Genomic DNA, 19340 nt, shown 5'->3' with positions numbered 1-19340 from the left:
AACTCTAATAAACTGTTGAGGAGATTGTAAAATGGTACAGCCACTTTGGGAAAGAGTCTGATAGTTTCTTAAAAAGTTAAACATACTATATGACCCAACAATTCTATTCCTAGGTATTAACTCAAGAGATATGAAAACGTATGTCTACACAATGACCTGTATGTGAATTTTTATAGCAGTTTTATACATAATAGCTAGAAATTATAAAGAATCCAAATATTCATCAGGAGATGAACAGACAATCTATACAATGGTATATCCATACAGTGGACTATTACTTCACAATAAAAGAAGCAAACTTTTATAATAATATGGATGGATCTCAAAAGCATTATGCTAAGTAAAAGAAGTCAATCACAAAAGGCCATATACTGTTATGTCTCCATTAATATTACATTCTATAAAATGTAAAACTATAGGGACAGAAATCAAATCAGGAGTTGCCAGAACTGAGGAAGAAGGGAAGGGATTAACTGCAAAGGTGCATTAGACAATTTTCTGGGGGTGATGAAATGTCTTATATCTTGACTATCAGGTAGTTTCAAACTATAGATTTGTGAAAACTCATCAAACTATGCTTTAAAAAGGGTGAATTTTACCATATGTAAATTACTGTTCAATAAACCTGACTTCAAAAAAAAGATGGGATATACCTAAGAACATTTACATCTAATGGGACAAACGCTAGTAGAAGGGGAGATACTAAAGACAGAGGAGAGAGGAAAAAAAATTGGTAAAGGAAAAAGAGGGTCTCACTTTCTCAGGAACTGCAAGAATCCAGGAGAGAGTGAAGGAAGAAACAACATGTGTAGATACAAATAAGTTTGAGGTTTTAATATTGCAAAGTTGAGGCTCATCAGAGAAACAGGAAATCAGAAAATAATAGTAAAGTTTAGGAGAATAAAAGACATCCAAAACCATCAGGAAAAATTCTCAAGACCATATAAAATACAATGTAACAAGGAAAAGTAGAAATGGTGGTTGTCACATGGTAAAATGGTAAGTGGTAAAAAGGACATTCAGTTGAGTCAACTTTTTCTCTAAAGTATAATATTTTTTCTTTTTTCTTTTTATAGCCACATCTGTGGCTAGGGTCAAGTCAGAGCTGCAACTAAGGCCTACACCACAGGCAGCACAACACTGGATCTGAGCTGCATCTGTGACTCAGGTTACAGCCTGCAGCAATGCAAGGCCAGGGAGCAAACCCACATCCTTACAGAGGCAACGTCAGGTCTTTAACCCACTGAGCCACAATAGGAACTCCATAATCTTTTTTCTAAATTTTATTAAAAAAAATAAATAATATATAAATTTTATTTTTTAAAAGTATAGTTAATTTACAACTTTCTGTTATATAGAAAAATGACCCAGGCATATATATATATATACACATATATATACACACACACATTCTTTTTCTCCATTATGTTCTAACCCAAGAGACTGGATATAGTTCTGTTTGCTACAGAGTAGGACCTCATTTCTTATTCATTCTACACGTAATAGCTTGCATCTACCAACCCCAAATTCGCAGTCCATCTCCCTCCCTCCCCCATCTCCCTTGGCAACCACAAGTCTGTTCTCTATGACTCTGTTTCTGTTTCTGTGGATAAGTTCATTTGTGCCATATTTTAGATTCCACATATAAGTGATATCATATGGTGTTTGTCTTTCTCTTTCTGACTTATTTCACTTAGCATGATAATCTCTAGTTGTATCCATGTTGCTGCAAATGGCATTAATTCATTCTTCTTTATGGTGAGTAGTATTCCGTTTATGGTGAGTAGTATTCTGTTTTATTCCATAAAAATAAATGACTTTTTTTTTCATTATAGCTGGCTTACAGTGTTCTGTCAATTTTCTACTGTACAGCATGGTGACCCAGTTACACATACATGTACATATTATTTTTTCTCACATTATCATGCTCCATCATAAGTGACTAGATATAGTTCCAAGGGCTACACAGCAGATCTCATTGCTAATCCATTCCAAAGGCAATAGTCTGTATCTATTAACCCCAAGTTCCCAATCCATCCCGCTCCCTCCCACTCCCCCTTGGCAACCACGAATCTATTCTCCAAGTCCATGATTTTCCTTCCTGTGGAAATGAACCCCATCTTTTAAATCCATTCATCTGTCAATAGACATTTAGGTTGTTGCAAAACCAAACAACAACAAACTTTTTCATGGCTTATTCTTTTTTTTTTTGTCTTTTTTTAGCTATTTCTTGGGCCGCCCCCACGGTGTATGGAGGTTCCCAGGCTAGGGGTCTAATCGGAGCTGTAGCCCCCAGCCTACGCCAGAGCCACAGCAATGCGGGATCCAAGCCACGTCTGCAACCTATACCACAGCTCATGGCAATGCCGGATCGTTAACCCACTGAGCAAGGGCAGGGACCCAACCCGCAACCTCATGATTCCTAGTCGGATTCGTTAACCACTGCGCCACGACGGGAACTCCTCATGGCTTACTCTTGCTTTCAGATAAAATAACAATCAGATCTCTAAGCCCTCCAAGGCCTTGTGTAGAACGTTTGGCATATCTATGTAGTCCCATCTCACACGAGCCTTTCTTACTACTCTCCACACACTGTTCTTCTAGACACAAAGGTCTTGAACAAGCCAAGCTCATTCTTGCCTTGGGACCTCTGCACTGCCTGGAATACTGTTCTCTCAGCCCAAGTGGCTCATTCAAATGCCAGTTTCCCAAAGAAGCCAATACTGATGATGTTAGCAAAAGCAGTACCCCTTCTATTATCCCCCCTCCTTTATTGCACTTGGCATAAACTAATTATTTTCATTTGTTTACTATCTTTTTCTTATATGAGAGAATAAACTTAATAACAGGGACCTTTGTTCACTGATGTATCTCAAGTACTTTCAAGAGGCTAACCTACAACAGATGCTCAATAAATGTTGAATGAAAGAAAGTGGACATTCCTTGAAGAATTGCTGTGTTGGAAGGAAGCTTGTCGACAAAGGTCATCATAAGTTGGATGAGTAGCATCACCATCGCACTATGCAGAAACACTGATAAGCCAAGAGGGAACAAACAAAATGGTCAAGACAAACCAACCTTCTAACTTGGCAGATAAAGACTGAGAAAAACCAAGCATGTTATAGCAGTCAGAATCTCCCAGCTACCCACTAAAATCCATGTTCTCTGTTTCTTTTGAGGCAGCCAGAGAGACTATATTTCTTAGCCTCTCTTGCAGTTGGGTGTGGCCATATAATGAGTTCTAGACACTGAAATGTGGATAGAAGTGACATGTGCCACTTCTCAACTTAGCCCTAAACACTACTAGCATGTTTGCCTTTATGCTTTTTCTCCTTTCAGATGCCTGGAGTGGAGATGACCCTCAGAGCATCCTTTGGGCAAGAACAGAGTATTTATAAGTCTGAATCACTGAATGATTGTATGGATGAGGGCCACACTACTTAACTGCAAATTCACCCACCCAGTGTCATTATACAAGCAAGAAATACATTTTTATTGTGTTTGAATTATTACCACTTTTCTGTTAGGACAGCTGATATATTCTAACATGTATACATGCTTATAATAAGCACTCAATTAGTTAACTTGATAGATGAAAATAAAAACAATTTACAAAGTTTATGTCTTTTCAAGAGAATTTATCATTACTGCTACTCTTTTCTTTGGAAGGAAGATATAACCTAACTGCTCTCACTCTCACACTACCACTCTCTGTGAATCTCTTAAGCAGAGACATCCTCCAAGCAGGCTGCCATTTTGAGCTCCTGGTTAGCCATGGAGAGGGGTGCTATTCGAAGGGATTACACCAAGTTCTGATCCAAAGATAAAAGGGTAGATAAAGCAAATTCCAGGGAACAGAGTGTTGCTGACCTTATCAGAACCTAAAACTTCTCTTTTTCCTCAATAGTAAAAGGAGGCCCCTAAGATAGTTCTCCCAGTGTCTCATTTTTCCTAGAACGTTTCAAACTCTTGTTTCATCTGGCCTTCTTCACAAATTTGTGAAGCTCAAAAAAACTTTTTTCATTTCAAAGGATTTTGGATATACATCAAATTATTTCCTGTTTTGCTGGCTTCACCAATCGATATGATAAATAAAGGCTGCTTTCTGCTAACATTCAAACTATGTGAAGGCAAATACCTATCCAATGTTTACAAATTTGTCAAAAGTGTTTTGCAAAAAGTGGTCCGTATTGTTGGGAAAAATGCATTAAGCACAGATTATGATAGATTTCTACCCTACAGGACTTCTCAGAGGCTGAAAATTTTATGTGTTTAAGTAGCAATGGGACAGGTGACTTTTGACCCCACAACCCACCTTTGCATAAGGCAATATAATCTGTACAAATACAGTTTGATAAATGCTGAGCGAATCTACCTGCAACTAGAGGTGTAACAACTCCTCATATTTCCCCATAAAGTGTGAAAGGAACTGTGGCAAAAAGGGTAAAATTTATGAAATTTTACAAATTTCACCTCTATATCAGAGGAACAGATCATTTTCCTCTTAAATATTCTGGGTGAGAAAACGCTAATTCTCTCAATAGGAAAAAAAGAGATGGTTAATCTCTTATTCTACAATAAGCAATGTTATGAGAACTGCTCTACATTTACTTGTCTTTATGATAAGCTATGCAGGAACAGTATATTACATTAATTTCATATTATTGAGCAAGTCCTTACAAATGAAATCTATAATTTGAATCTTTGACAAGTCTAATTGTGTCTTAATTTTAAGATCACTTGCTTTTATGAGAGTTCTAATTCCTGGGTGGCAATGCATTTCATACACTTCTCCATTGATGGTAATTCACGCATCCCTACAGCAAACGTTTGGTGACCAAAGAGGTGCTAGTCTGTGCCAGGTGATGAGGCAGAGGCTGTCTTTAATCCTCAGTGAGGTTATTTCCTGGAGACTCTGCTTTGGAAATGTAAGCATGCTCCTCAAATAAATTTAGAGGAATTCTCCCAACTCTTTCAATTTAAACTTCATGTTTCTCATTTGGGCCTCTGCGGTGATGGATGCCAACTATGTAGCATCTCTCTCATGATAACCTCCAAGGTCCCTGAAAGCTGCAAGTAGCCTCAAGGCCGTACTATACTGTACAATCCAATGGATTAGGAAATCTCTAATATTTCCTCAAAGACGCATTTTCCAATTCAGATCCTTGGTTTTATTTCTCAAGATTTCCCACCTCATTCTAAATCACAGAGAGTAGAAATACATAAAGGGATTTCATAAAGGCAAATCAGTACTGTGGTTTTTGAATTTATTTTTAGTATCAACTTTTCCCTTCTTTTCAATAAAACCGTACATGATTCACCAACATATGAAAAATGAAAAAATAGGGCTACTTAGGTCGAATCAAAGGCAAGGAGAAGGGTCAAGAGCAAGAATCGTCCCTACGTAGGCCTCTCTCCTAACTACCACCTGTTGCTGAGACACATCAGGGCTTCAAAGAACATTTTTATGACTCCTAGTAGAGTTCAAGAGTTCTTTCCACCCTTTCTTCCTCCTTTCCACTCTTTCAACAAGCATACATGAACTCTTACCATGTTCCAAAAACTCAACTAAATGCTGGGAATGTAGAAATGAAATGGTTCCTATCCCCAAGGTTCTGAGTCCACTGGGAGAGAGATGCACATAAAATAAAAAGTGTAATTACAGTGTGAAAATGCTATAATTAATTGCACAGAAATAGGCTGACAAGCTCCACTGGATGAGGACAGGTTACCTAAATGAAATATTGGGACACATTCTTAGACTACTGCTAGGCTTTTGGAGTTTGGTAAGGGGTAATTAGAGATGAAGAAAAATGGATTCCAGAAGAAGAGTGTGCAAGTGCAGATCCTCTTAAGTATGAGGCAACTTGATGGTGGAGAATCTCAGGTCATGAGGTAAGAGGACACTGGAGAGTGGGGAATGGTCAAAGGTGTCGTATAATATAGAGTGGACAAACCCATGGTGTGAATTACATGTGAGGCTTCTCTCAGCTTGGCAGGTAACCAGGAGTACCTGCCAGGTTATTAAAAGTGCAGATTCTTGTGCCCCATCCAAGATCTTCTGGATAAGAATCTCTAGAGGAGAGGACTCCTGGAGGAAGTCCAAGAATCTATATTTTTTAAAAGGTCTCAGTTGGTTTTTAGGATTAGCAAATTTGGAAAACCTCATTATGGGTCTTAGAGAAGCTCTGAAACTCCAACTATGAGAAGCAATGTTGATCTCATAAGTTTTTAGAATGATCACTTGGGTTACAGTGTGGAAGGTAGGTTGGTAACATAGGAAATACTCCAAGGACAAAGCAGAGCAGCCCCGGCAAGCTATGATGCAGTTTTGGGACTGAAGAGAGGTGAATGGATGCGAGATATATTTAGGGGACAGAGCTGACCAGATTTAGCAGTTAACTGAATGTGGTAGTGTCAGCCAGAGAAGATACAAAGAGGAGTATATAAAGTTCAGATGTGCATGCTGAATTTGAGGTCTCTCTGGGATATGTAGGTGACAAAACCAGGCAGGTGAAAGCCCAAGTCTGAAGCTCGGGGGAAAGATGTGGGTGGGAAACACAGCCCTGGTACTCATCAGCTTGCTACAGCAGCACCAACAGCAGCCACTTCATGAGTGTCTCTTGTGTACCAGGCATTCTTCGAAGTGTTTCTTCTCTTGTCTAAAGGAGTTGAATTCTCATAACAGGTATTTTACCTCTGAAGAAACTGAGAATCAAAGTTTCCGACTTGAGATCAAAAAGTAGAGAGTGGTAAAGTTAGAATTCAAATCTGAAGCTGTCTGACATCAAAGTCCATGCTTTCTCAGTATTTTATCTTATGAAATGAGTATTGAAAAACTAGTATGTGTTGGAAGAGGGGAGAGGAATCTCTGGACAAATACACCTGGGAAATGCTGCAAGTCACATCCTGCCCTAGAGATGCACAGAGTGTCTGTGTCACACAGGTTCCCAGAGATGCTACATGAATGAAACCTAGCCAGCCCCAGGATCCCTATTATGCACATGGGGCACCAAACTTTTCTGGTAGAAAGTCTATACCAAGCCCCATTCCACATCTGCTACTGGCACCGAGTCTGTATGAAGTTCATAGTTATTGGGAGTTCCTTTTGTGGCTCAGTGGTTAACAAACCCAACTAGGATCCATGAGGATGTGGGTTTGATCCCTGGCCTCGCTCACTGGGTTAAGGATCTAGCATTGCCGTGAACTATGGTGTAGGTCTAAGACTTGGCTTGGATCTGCCGTTGCTGTGGCTGTGGCGTAGGCCAGCAGCCGTGGCTCCATTCGACTCTAGCCTAGGAACCTCCATATGTCATGGGTGTGGCCCTAAAAAAAGAAGAAGAAGAAGTTCATGGTATTCTCACCCAGAAGACTGATATTGGTCAGGGTGTGTGTGTGGTGGGGGGGGCAATACTTTATCTAATATGGAACAAGCAGAGATTCTTGGATGACAACCAATCCCAGAAAGCAGATTTTTTTCTTTTACTCTAAAGCAAAAGAGACACGTGAGTAAATCTGTTATCACATATTCTCAAAGTTATAACAGCATTGTGTAATTACACAGCCCCTACAGGGTCTTTAGAAATCATGCATTTCTCATGAAAATGAACTAAATGGTAACTTAATGATCAGTTACGTGGGGAGCTAAAAACAGTTGTTTTTTACTGTAATGATTTACGCTTTCACTCCAGAATCAAGCTTCCAATTCTAACCATAAAAAGCATGTAAATGAATAAACAGGGGTGAAGCGAGGGCGAGAATCTGCTGGCAGGACAGCACAATGCTGAGTCAGATCATCTTTGCCATCTGAGGAAGGTACATCTCCTCCTTGTGGGGAAGAGGTGGCAGGGAGATTGACCCTGATTTCTACGTGATTTGCTAATCATGCCTTTGGGGACTCAAGAAATGTCACGCTTTTACATTTCTCAGATGAAGGTCAAGCAGTCTGAAGTATTATAGAAAAGTAATCGTGCTAGCCCTCGATGTCAAAAAAGTAATGTTAGAACAGCAGCTACTTCTTTGTATTCAGGAACATCTCTGTCTGGTGTAGAAAAATGTACCCTTCATAGACGGATTCTCTGCAACTTCCGAACAGTAACTCACTGAATAAATACATAATCCTGAAAGTAATGCTGAACAAATCAATCAATAAGTGAGGGTTGAAAAAAACAGTTTAGCTAAGAATATTTTCACCAAGTGTATAGAAATCTACCTTTTAATTTATCTGACTGTACTTAGATAAATATAAGACCATGCACTATCACAGAAAAATAAAGCATTTAAGAGCAAATCACGGATAATATGATTTAATGTTTTCCTATTTATTTGTTATAATGTTTTCAATTTATTTACTGTGCAAATTGGAAACATTTGAACAAAATGCTAAAATGTGCTTACTTAAGGCCTCATTTAAAAACTGTCTTAGTAATGACAATAAAGTAAAGTAAATTTCTTTTATGAACAATCACACTCAAGATATTATGATCATAACATTCCCTAACGGATATTCTAGTAACTGGAAAAAGACAACCTCAAAAATTCACTGCTTCCCCAACAGAATCTGATTGCAAGTAAAACAAACTTTGAATGAGCAAACATCACTGTCTCTTGGGATTTAATTGCTGAAAATTTCCACAGTCTTCACAGTTAGGCTTTGGAATTTCTACATAACAGAATGCAAATGAAACAAACATGCACCAAGATTTTGAACAGGATGGTGGCAATTACCAACATGTGTATCATACTTTTACAGAGTTTATTAGCAGTCTCATACAGTACTTTATGTGATCAATAAGAACTTGGCAGGAATACTCCAAGTTTTCATGGAAAGAGTTATCTCTTGACCTTTTTTTTAAAATCCATTTTTAAAATTAAAGTACAGTTAATTTATAATGTTCTGTTAGCCTAAAGTGTACAGTAAGTGATTTAGTTATACAAAAACATATACTTATCTTTTTTCACACTTTTTCCATCATAGGTTATTATAAGACATTGCATACACTTACTTCCCTGTGCTACACATTAGATCCTTGTTTACTTATTTATCTTTTTTTTTCTTTTTTGGCCACCCCATGGCATATGGAGTTTCCAGGCCAGGGATTAGAAGTGAGCCTGCACTTGTGACTTATGTCATAGCTACGGCAATGCTGGATCCTTAATCCACTGTGCCAGGCTAGGGACTGAACCTGTGTCCCAGTGCTCCAGGGATGCCGCTGATCCTATTGCGCTACAATGGGAACCCCTTGTTTACCTATTTTATACATGGTAGTGTGTATATGTTAATCACAAATTCCTAATTTAACTCCCTCTACTCCTGGCTATCCCTTCTGGTAATCATAAGTTTGTTTTCTATGTCTGTGAGTCTATTTCTGTTTCATAATTAAGTTCATGTACATCATTTTAAAAGATTCTACAATTAGGTGATATCGTATGATATTTGTCTTTCAATGACTTACTTCACTTAATATGATAAACTCTAGGTCCATCCATTTTGCTGCAAATGGCATTGTTTCATGCTATTTTATGGCTGAGTAATATTACATTGTGTAGATACACCACATCTTTTTTGGTTTGTTAGATTTTCTTTTTTCCCCTTTTTACAGCCACACCCGCAACACAAAGAAGTTCCCAGGATAGGTGCTGAATCGGAGCTGTAGTTGAGGCCTATGTCACAGTCATGGCAACACCAGATCTGAGCTGCATCTGCAACCTAGACCACAGCTTGCAGCAACACTGGTTTCTTAACCCCCTGAGAAAGGCAAAGGAGTGAACTTGCATCCTCACAGAGACAACACTGGGTCTTTAACCCACTGAGCCACAATGGGAATTCCTGTTTGTTAGTTTTTTAATTAAGTATAGTTGATTTACAATGTTGTGTTAGTTACAAGTGTACAGCAAAGTGATTCAGTTATATATATATATTCATGTGTATATATTTTTCAGATTCTTTTCCCTTAAATATTATTACAAACCGTTGAATATAGTTCTCTGCTATATAATAGGTCCTTTTTGGTTATCTATTTTATATGTAGTAGTGTGTTTATGTTAACTCCTAATTTATCTCCCTCCATTTCTGGCTATCTTTGGTAACTGTAAGTTTGTTTTCTATGTCTACGGGTCTATTTCCATTTTGTATATAAGTTCATTTGTATCATTTATTAAGATACCATATATAAATGATATCATATGATATCTATTTTCCTCTTTCTGCCTTACTTCACTCAGTATGATAATCTCTAGGTCCACCCATATTGCTGCAAAGGCATTATTTCATTCTATTTTATGACTATATGTATATATACCACACCTTCTTTATCCATCCATTTGTTGATGGGTTGCTTCCATATCTTGGCTATTGTAAACAGTGCTGTAATGAACACTGGGGTGAATGTATCTTTTCAAATTATGGTTTTCTCCAAATAGATACTGCTGGATCAACTCTATTTTTAGTTTTTAAAGGAATCTACATACTGGTTCCATACTGTTCTCCGTAGTGGCTGTACAAATTTACATTCACCAGTAGCTCGTTTTTTCTACACCCTTTACAGCATTTGCTGTTTGTAAACTTTTTTTAACAATTTTTAAAAATTTTTTCCATTATAGCTGATTTACAGTGTTCTGTCAATTTTCTGCTGCACAGCAAGGTGACCCAGCCACATATACATATACACATTCTTTTTTCTCACATTACCATGCTCCATCACAAGTGACCAGACATAGTTCCCAGTGCTATACAGCAGGATCCCATTGCTTATCCATTCCAAAGGCAATAGTTTGTATCTATTAACCCTGAATTCCCAGTCCCTCCCTCTCCCTCCCCCTCCCTCTTGGCAACCACAAGTCTGTTCTTCATATCCATAACTTTCTTTTCTGTGGAAAGGTTCATTTGTGCCCTATATTAGATTCCAGATATTGATGATGGCCATTCTGACAAGTGAGAGATGATAAGTCATTGCAGTTCTGATTTGCATTTCTCTAATAAAAACAGCAATGCTGAGCATCTTTTCATGTGCACTTCACCCATCTGTATGTCTTTTTTGGAGAAATGTCAATTTAGATTTTCTGCCCATGTTTGACTAGATTGTTTGGTTTTTTGATATTGAGCTGCATGAGTTGACTGTATATTTTGGAGCTTAATCCTATGTTAGTTGCTTCATTTGCAAAAATGTTCTCCCATTCTGTGGGTTGTCTTTTCATTTTGTTTATGGTCTCCTTTGCTGTACAAAAAACCTTTAGGTTTAATTAGGTCATATTTGCTTATTTTTGCTTTTATTTTCATTACTCTGAGAGGTGGAACTGAGAAGATATTGCTGTGGTTTATGTTAGAGAGTACTCAGCTTATGTTTTCCTCTAGGAGTTTTATACTATCTGGTCTTATATTTAGGTCTTTAATTCACTTTGGATTTATTGTTGTGTATGGTGTTAGAGAATGTTCTAATTTCATTCTTTTACATGTAGCTTTCCAGTTTTCCCCAGCACTACTCATTGAAGATGCCTTCTTTTCCCCATTGTATATTCTTGCCTCCTTTGTGGTAGTTTAGTTGATCATAGGTGCTTTAGTTTATTTCTAAACTATCTATCCTAATCCATTGGTCTCTAGGTTGTTTTTGTGCCATATTCATATTGCCTTGATGACTGTAGCTTTGTAGTATAGTTTGAAGTCATGGAGCCTGATTCTTCCAGCTCCATTTTTCTTTCTCAGGATTGCTTTGGCTATTCAGGGTCTTTTGTGTTTCCATACAAATTTAAATTTTTTGTTCTAGTTCTGTGAAAAATGCCAATGGTAATTTGACAGGGATTGTGTTGAATCTGTAGATTGACTTGGGTAGTATAGCCATTTTGACAATATTGATTCTTCCAATCCAAGACCATAGTATATCTTTCCATCTGTTTGTGCATCTTCTATTTCTTTCAACAGTGTCTTACAGTTTTCAGAGTACAAGTCTTTCACCTTCTTAGGTAGATTTATTCCTAGATATTTTATTCTTTTTGATGCAATGGTAAATGGGATTATTTCCTTAATTTCTCTTTCTGATCTTTTGTCATTAGTGTATAGAAATGTGAGAGATTTCTGTGTATTAATTTTGTATCCTGCAACTTTACTGAATTCATTAATGTGTCCTAACAGTTTTCTGGTAGCATCTTTAGGATCTTCTATGTATAGTATCATGTCATCTTCAAAAAGTGAGCAGTTTTATTTCTTCTTTTCCAATTTGGATTCCTTTTATTTCTTTTTCTTATCTGATTGCCTTAGTTGGGACTTCCAAAACTATGTTGACAAAAAATGGCATAAGTGGACATCCTTGTCTTGTTCCTGATCTTAGTGGAAATTCTTTCAGCTTTTCATTGTTGAGAATGATGTTAGCTGTGGGCTTAATGCATGTAGCCTTTATTATATTGAGGTAGGTTTCATCTATGCACACTTTCTAGAGGTTTTTTTTTTTTTGTTTGTTTTTGTTTTTTTGTCTTTTTGCCTTTTATTGGGCTGCTGAAGCACGTGGAGGTTCCCAGGCTAGGGGTCTAATCAGAGCTGTAGCTGCTGGCCTACGCCAGAGCCACAGCAATGTGGGATCTGAGCCACATCTGTGACCTACACCACAGCTCATGGCAACGCCAGATCCTTAACCCACTGAGCAAGGCCAGGGATTGAACCCGCAAACTCACGGTTCCTAGTCGGATTCATTAACCACTGAGCCACAACGGGAACTCTGAGGTTTTTTTGTGTTTTTTTGTTTTTTTAATCAGAAATGGGTGCTGGATTTTGTCAAAAGCTTTTTTTGCATCTATTGAGATGATCATATTGTTTTTATTCTTCAATTTGTTAATGTGAAGTATCATACTGATTGATTTGTGGATACTGAAGAATCCTTGCATCCATGGGATAAGTCCCACATCCATGGTGTATGATCCTTTTAATGTATTGTTGAGTTTGGTTTGATGGTATTTGGTCGAGGATTTCTGTATCTATGTTCATCAGTGATATTGGCCTGTATTTTCATTTTTTGGTAGTATCTTTGTCTGATTTTGGTATAAGGGTTATGGTGGCCTCAAAGAATGAACTTGGGAGTGTTCCTTCCTCTACAGTTTTTTGGAAGAGTTTCAGAAGAACAGGCATTAACTCTTCTGTAAATGTTTGGTAGAATTCACCTGGTAAGCCTGGTCTTGGACTTATTTGCCGGGAGTTTGTTAATCATATATTCAATTTCAAGACTTGTGATTGGCCTGTTGATATTTTCTATTTCTTCCTGATTTCAGTCGTGGGAGACTGTACCTTTCTAAGAATTTCTTCTAGGTTGTCTATTTTATTTGTACATAGTTGCCTGCAGTAGTTCCTATGGTCCTTTGTATTTCTGTGGTGTCAGTTGTAACTTCTTTTTAATTTTTAATTTCATTGATTTGGGCCCTCTTCCCTTTTTTCTTGATGGGTCTGGGTAAATGTTTATCATTTTGTTTATCTTTTCAAGTAACTACCTTTTAGTTTCATCGATCTTTTCTATTGTTTTCTCCCTATTTCATTTATTTCTGTTCTGTTATTTACAATTTCTTTCCTCCTAGAAATGCTGGGTTTTGTTTATCCTTCTTTTTCTAATTGCTTCAGGTATAAGGTGAGGTTCTTTGAGATTTTTCATCTTTCTTGAGGTAGGCTCATCTCTCTACAAATTTCCCTCTGAGAATGGCATTTGCTGCATCCCATGGGTTTCGACTGTCATGTTTTCAATTTCATTTGTTGCTAAGTATTTTTTGATTTCTTCCATGACCCATTGGTTGTTTAGTAGCATATAGTTAAAGGTCCTCATGTCTGTGTTTTTTTGCAGTTTTTTTTTTTTTTTTTTTTTTTTTATTCTCTCGTACATGATTTTCAGCCTCATAGTGCTGTGGTCAGAAAAGATGTTTGATATGAGTTCAACTTTCTTAAATTTTCTGAGGCTTGTTTTGTGGCCCAAGATATGATCTATCCTGGAGAATGTTCCAGGTGTACTTGAAAATAATGTGTATTCTGATGATTTTGGATGGAATGATCTATAAATATCAATTAGGTCCATCTGGGCTAATGTCATTTAAGGCCTGTGTTTCCTTATCAATTTTTTTTTTGGTCTGGATAATCTGTTCATTGATGTAAGTGGGGTGTTAAAGTTCCCACTACTACTGAGTTATTGTTAATTTCCCCTTTTATGTCTGTTAACATTTGCCTTATATATTCAGGTGCTCCTATGTGGGAGGCAGTTATATTTACAACAGTTATATTTTCTTCCTATATTGATCCCTTTATCATTACATAACATCCTTCTTTGTCCCTTTTGACAATCTTTATTTTAAAGTCTATTTTGTATGATATAAGTATTGCTAATCTGGCTTTATTTTGATTTCCATTTACATAGAACATCTTTTTCCATCCCCTCACTCTCAGTCTCTATGTGTCACTAGATCAAAAGTGAGTCTCTTGTAGGAATTATATATATGGGTCGTGTTTTGTATCCATTCAGCGGGTCTGTATTTTTTTTTTTTTTTGTCTTTTTTTTCTAGGGCTGCACCTGTGGCATATGGAGGTTCCTGGGCTAGGGGTCTAATTGGAGCTGTAGACGCCAGCCTACACCACAGCCACAGCAATGTGGAATCCAAGCCACATCTGTGACCTACACCACAGCTCAAGGCAGTGTTGGATCCTTAACCCACTGAGTGAGGTCAGGGATCAAACCCATGACCTCATGGTTCCTAGTTGGATTCGTCAACCACTGAGCCATGATGGGAACGCTGGTCTGTATCTTTTAGTTGGAGCATTTAGTTGGTTTCAATATGATAATTATCAATATGTATGTTTCTATTGTCATTTTATTAACTGTTTTGGATTTTTTTAAGGTCTTCCCCCCCCATCTTCTTTTGTTCTCTTCTCTTGTGATTTAATGACTATTTTTAGTGTTATGTTTGGATTCCTTTTTCTTTTTTGTGTGTATTATCTGTTGTATATTTTGTTTTGCAGTTACCATGAAGTTTTTATAATGCAGTCTACTTATACACATGCTTAAGTTGATGATCTCTTTTTTTTAAGTTTATGATCTCTTAATTTTAGATGCATTTTATTTTATTTTATTGGCACAACTGTGGCATGTGGAAGTTCTCAGGCCAGGGACTGAACCTGTGCCACAGCTGCAGCAATACCAGATCATTAATCTGCTGAACCACATAGGAACTTCCTCAGATGCATTTTATTTTACTTTCTTTTCTTTTTATTGCCATGCCTGCAGCATATAGAAGTTCCCAGGCTAGGGGTCAAATCGAAGCTTCAGTTGCAGGCCTATGCCACAGCCGTGGCAACAGTGGATCTGAGCCACATCTATGACCTACTCCACAGCTTGTGGTTAAATCCTTAACCCACCGAGTGAGGCCAGGAATTTAACCTGCATCCCCACGGACATTATGTTGGGTTCCTAAGCCACTGAGCCATGATGGGAACTCCTCAGATACATTTTAGATACACTATACTGGAGTTCCCATCGTGATACAGTGGTTAATGAATCTGACTAGGAACCATGAGGTTGTGGGTTCGATCCCTGGCCTTGCTCAGTGGGTTAACGATCCAGCGTTGCTGTGAGCTGTGGCGTAGGTTGCGGACGTGGCTCGGATCCCGAGTCACTGTGGCTCTGGGGTAGGCCTGCGGCTACAGCTCTGATTAGACCCCTAGCCTTGGAACCTCCATGTGCTACAGGAAGCGGCCCTAGAAAAGTCAAAAAAAGAAAAAGAAAAAAAAAAAAAGATTCCCTATACTTATATTCTTCTCCCCTCATTATTACTGGTTTTGATACCATATTTTACATCTAATTTTTTGTGTATCCCTTAACTGCTTCTTGTGGGTACAGACAATTTTACTACTTTTGTCTTTTAACCTCCCTATTAGCTCATGTGAAGATGATTTCCTACCTTTACTGTATGTTCGCTTTTAGCAGTGAACTTCTCCATTTTGTAATTTAATTTTCCTATTTTTAATTGTTGTCTTTTCTTTTCCCCCAGATAAGTTCCTTAAGTATTTGTTGAAAAGGATGGTTTGGTGGTGCTGAATTCTTTTAGCTTTTGCTTGTCTCTAAAGCTTTTGAGTTCTTCTTCAAATCTGAATGAGAGTCTTGCTGGGTAGAGTATTCATGGTTGTAGGTTCTTCTCTTTCATCACTTTAAGTATATCATGCCATTCCCTTCTGGCCTGTAGAGTTTCTGCTGAAAAATTGGCTGATAGCCTTATGGGAGTCCCTTTGTATATTACGTGTTGCCTTTCCATTGTTGCTTTTAATATTCCCTTTAATTTTTGTCATTTTGATTACAATGTGTCTCAGTGTGTTACTCTGCAGGTTAGTCCTATATGGGATTCTCTGCATTTCCTGACTTGGGTGACTGTTTTCCTTTCCTAGGCTAGGGAAGTTTTCATTGATTATCTTTTCAAGTATTTTCTCAGGCCCTTTCTTCTCCTTTTGGGGCTGCTTTAATATGAATGAATATAAGTGGGCTTGATGTCCCAGAGTCTCTTAAACTGTCCTCATTTCTTTTAATTTTTTTTTTTCTGTTCTGTGGCAGTAACTTCTGCTACTCTGTTTTCCAGCTCACTGATCTATTCTTTTGCCCCATTTAGCCTACTATTGATTTCTTTCAGTGTATTTTTCATTTCAGTTATCACATTCTTCAATTCTGTTTGGCTGTTCTTTATATTTTCAAATTCTTTGTTAAAAACTTCTAACTTCTTCCTTTGTGCATGTATTCTCCTCCTGAGTTCTTTGATCATCTTTATGATCATTACTCTGAACTCTTTCTTGGGGAGACTGCCTATCTTCAAGTCACTCTGTTGTTCTTCTGGGGTTTTACCTTGTTCCTTCTTCTGAAAGGTATTCCTCTGTTACCTCATTGTGTCTAAATTTCTATTTGTATTTTTCTGTATTTGGTAGGTTAGTTAAGTTCCTTGATCTTGGAGAAGTGGCCCTCTGTAGGACATGTCCTATCCAGTCCAGGAGTGCACTCTCCTCTGTCACCTAAGGTCCAGGAGCTAGCTGGTCCCAGGGTAGTGTCAGGTCTGCATTTGCAAATTTGCTGTGAGACTATAGTTTTCTTGCTTCTGGTGTCTGCTCTCTGATGGGTGAGGCTCACTTAGAGGCTTGTTTAGGCTTCCGAGTGGGAGGGACTGGTGCCTCTTCTCTGGTAGATGGAGGTGGGTCTTGGCTCTTTGTTGGTCAGGGCCATGTCTTGGGTAGCTGTGGGCCCAGGAAGTCTTTAGACAACCCATCTACTAATGGGTGGGGATGTGTCCCCACCCAGTTAGTTGTTTAGCTTGAGGTACCACAGCACTGGATCCTACAGGCTGTTTAGTGGGGCTAGGTATTGTTGCTAATGACCCGAGCAAGATGTCAGCCTGCAAGAGAGTTCATGCAGATTAATACTTCTTGACATATCTGCCACTAGTGTCTATGTTCCCAGGGTGAGCCACAGCTGCCCTCTGCCTCTCCAGGAAACCCTCCAAGACCAGTAGGTAGTTCTGGCCCAGGCTCCTATCAAACTACTGCTTTACTCTGGTCCTGGTGCACATGAGATATTGTTTATGCCCTTTTAATAGCCAGATTATTTATTTATTTTGTTTGTTTTTGGCCATGTCCATGTCATGAAGAAGTTTCAAGTCAGGGATTAAACCCAGGCCATATCAGTGACAACAGTGAATCCTTAACCACTAGGCTACTAAGAAATTTCTGTGTGTGCCCTTTAAGAGTGAAATCTGTATTTCCCTGTATCCGATGGAACTCCTGCAGTCAAGCCCCACTGGTCTTCAAAGCCAAATGCTTTGCGGCAGTGGGGAAGGTCCTCTTCCTAGTGCTGGACCCCCAGGCTGGGGGCCTCACATGGAGCTCAAAACTCTCACTTCTGTGGGAGAACTTCTGTAATATTTATTCTCCAGTTTGTGGGATGCCCACCCAGGGGGTATAAGATTTGATTATATCACGTCTGCCTCTCCTACTGGTCTTGTTGTGTCATCTTTACGTCTTTTGTTGTAGAAGATCTTTTTGGCAGGTTTCAGACTTTTTCATTGATGGTTATCTATAGATGGTTGGGATTGTGGTGCATTCAAGCGAGAAGGTGAGATTGAAGTCCTTCTACTCCACCATATTGGCTGCTCTCATTCTATCCCGATCTTGTTTCCCTTTTCCCTTATTACCCATCCTTATATTGATAGTCTTTTTTCCCAAGATTTCCAGTTCTTTGTTCATGATCTGAACATTATTGTTCTTTTAAATTTCATTCCTTTACTCACTACACACAATTTTCTCTGTTTGGCAAGATATAGGGTAAGAGGAATATATATTCAGAGACGAAAGAAAAATCATAGTATTTGTCTAATGTTTTTCTTGGTCTGCCCCCCTGCCCCCCGTACACACATCTTCTACAGATTTGGCCTGTTGTAACTACGTAAAGGTATCAGAATATACATTATTTATACTCATTAACTTGTTTCTGTCACTGTTTCTGCTACTTATTCTGTGCTATTTAACAGGTCATGAGGGAGTCCTGATGGAAATAGCAGAGCTTATAGAAGCCAAAATAAACATACATAGAAGAAACAGAAAAATCTTGATTGTTTCCTGAATGGAAGCTAGAAAATTCAGCCAATCTGCAAGCCAAGTAAATATTTATCTGTAAGACATTTTACTAGATATTTTCTAGATGTTTAAAGTGTAAGGCCCAGAAGCTCAGGAATAATCTCAGGAAACAACAGCAAATAAATACTTCCTAAGTACTAAAACTTTGAAAGAAGTATTTAAGAGTCTCATGCTCTACCAACTGAGCTAGCCAGGGAGGTTGAACGAAGTATTTAAGAACTAATTTTTTTTTAACTTTAAGATGTAAGAACAATGTCCACTGTACTATGTTAAATTCTTTTTTACTTTCCCTTAATACTGAAAATTTATAACATTATTTTAAAAACAATATTACAGAGTTCCCGTCGTGGCACAGTGGTTTTAATGAATCCGACTAGGAACCATGAGGTTGCGGGTTCAGTCCCTGCCCTTGCTCAGTGGGTTAACGATCCAGCGTTGCCGTGAGCTGTGGTGTAGGTTGCAGACGCGGCTCGGATCCCGTGTTGCTGTGGCTCTGGCATAGGCCGGTGGCTACAGCTCCGATTCAACCCCTAGCCTGGGAACCTCCATATGCCGTGGAAGCGGCCCAAGAAATAGCAACAACAACAACAACAACAACAACAACAACAACAACAACAACAAAACACAATATTACAGTAACATAGCTAATAAGGTATAGAGACATGACTTCAATTTAAGTCTGGATTCTTCAAAGGCTGCACTAATTTCTTTAGTCAAC

The 19340-nt window shown here is 38.3% G+C and overlaps 1 protein-coding gene across 14 annotated transcripts in view; it reads right to left on the bottom strand.

Annotated features, from left to right (window-relative positions):
• DOCK3 (dedicator of cytokinesis 3) overlaps positions 1-19340 on the bottom strand; it is a 504996-nt gene that overhangs the window by 147345 nt on the left and 338311 nt on the right. The window lies entirely within an intron of this gene.

This window comes from Sus scrofa, chromosome 13 (genome assembly GCF_000003025.6).
Source record: "Sus scrofa isolate TJ Tabasco breed Duroc chromosome 13, Sscrofa11.1, whole genome shotgun sequence".
Taxonomy (NCBI): Eukaryota; Metazoa; Chordata; class Mammalia; order Artiodactyla; family Suidae; genus Sus; species Sus scrofa.
The sequence above is the reverse complement of the archived record's forward strand: the minus strand, read 5'-3'. Positions and strand labels throughout refer to the sequence as shown.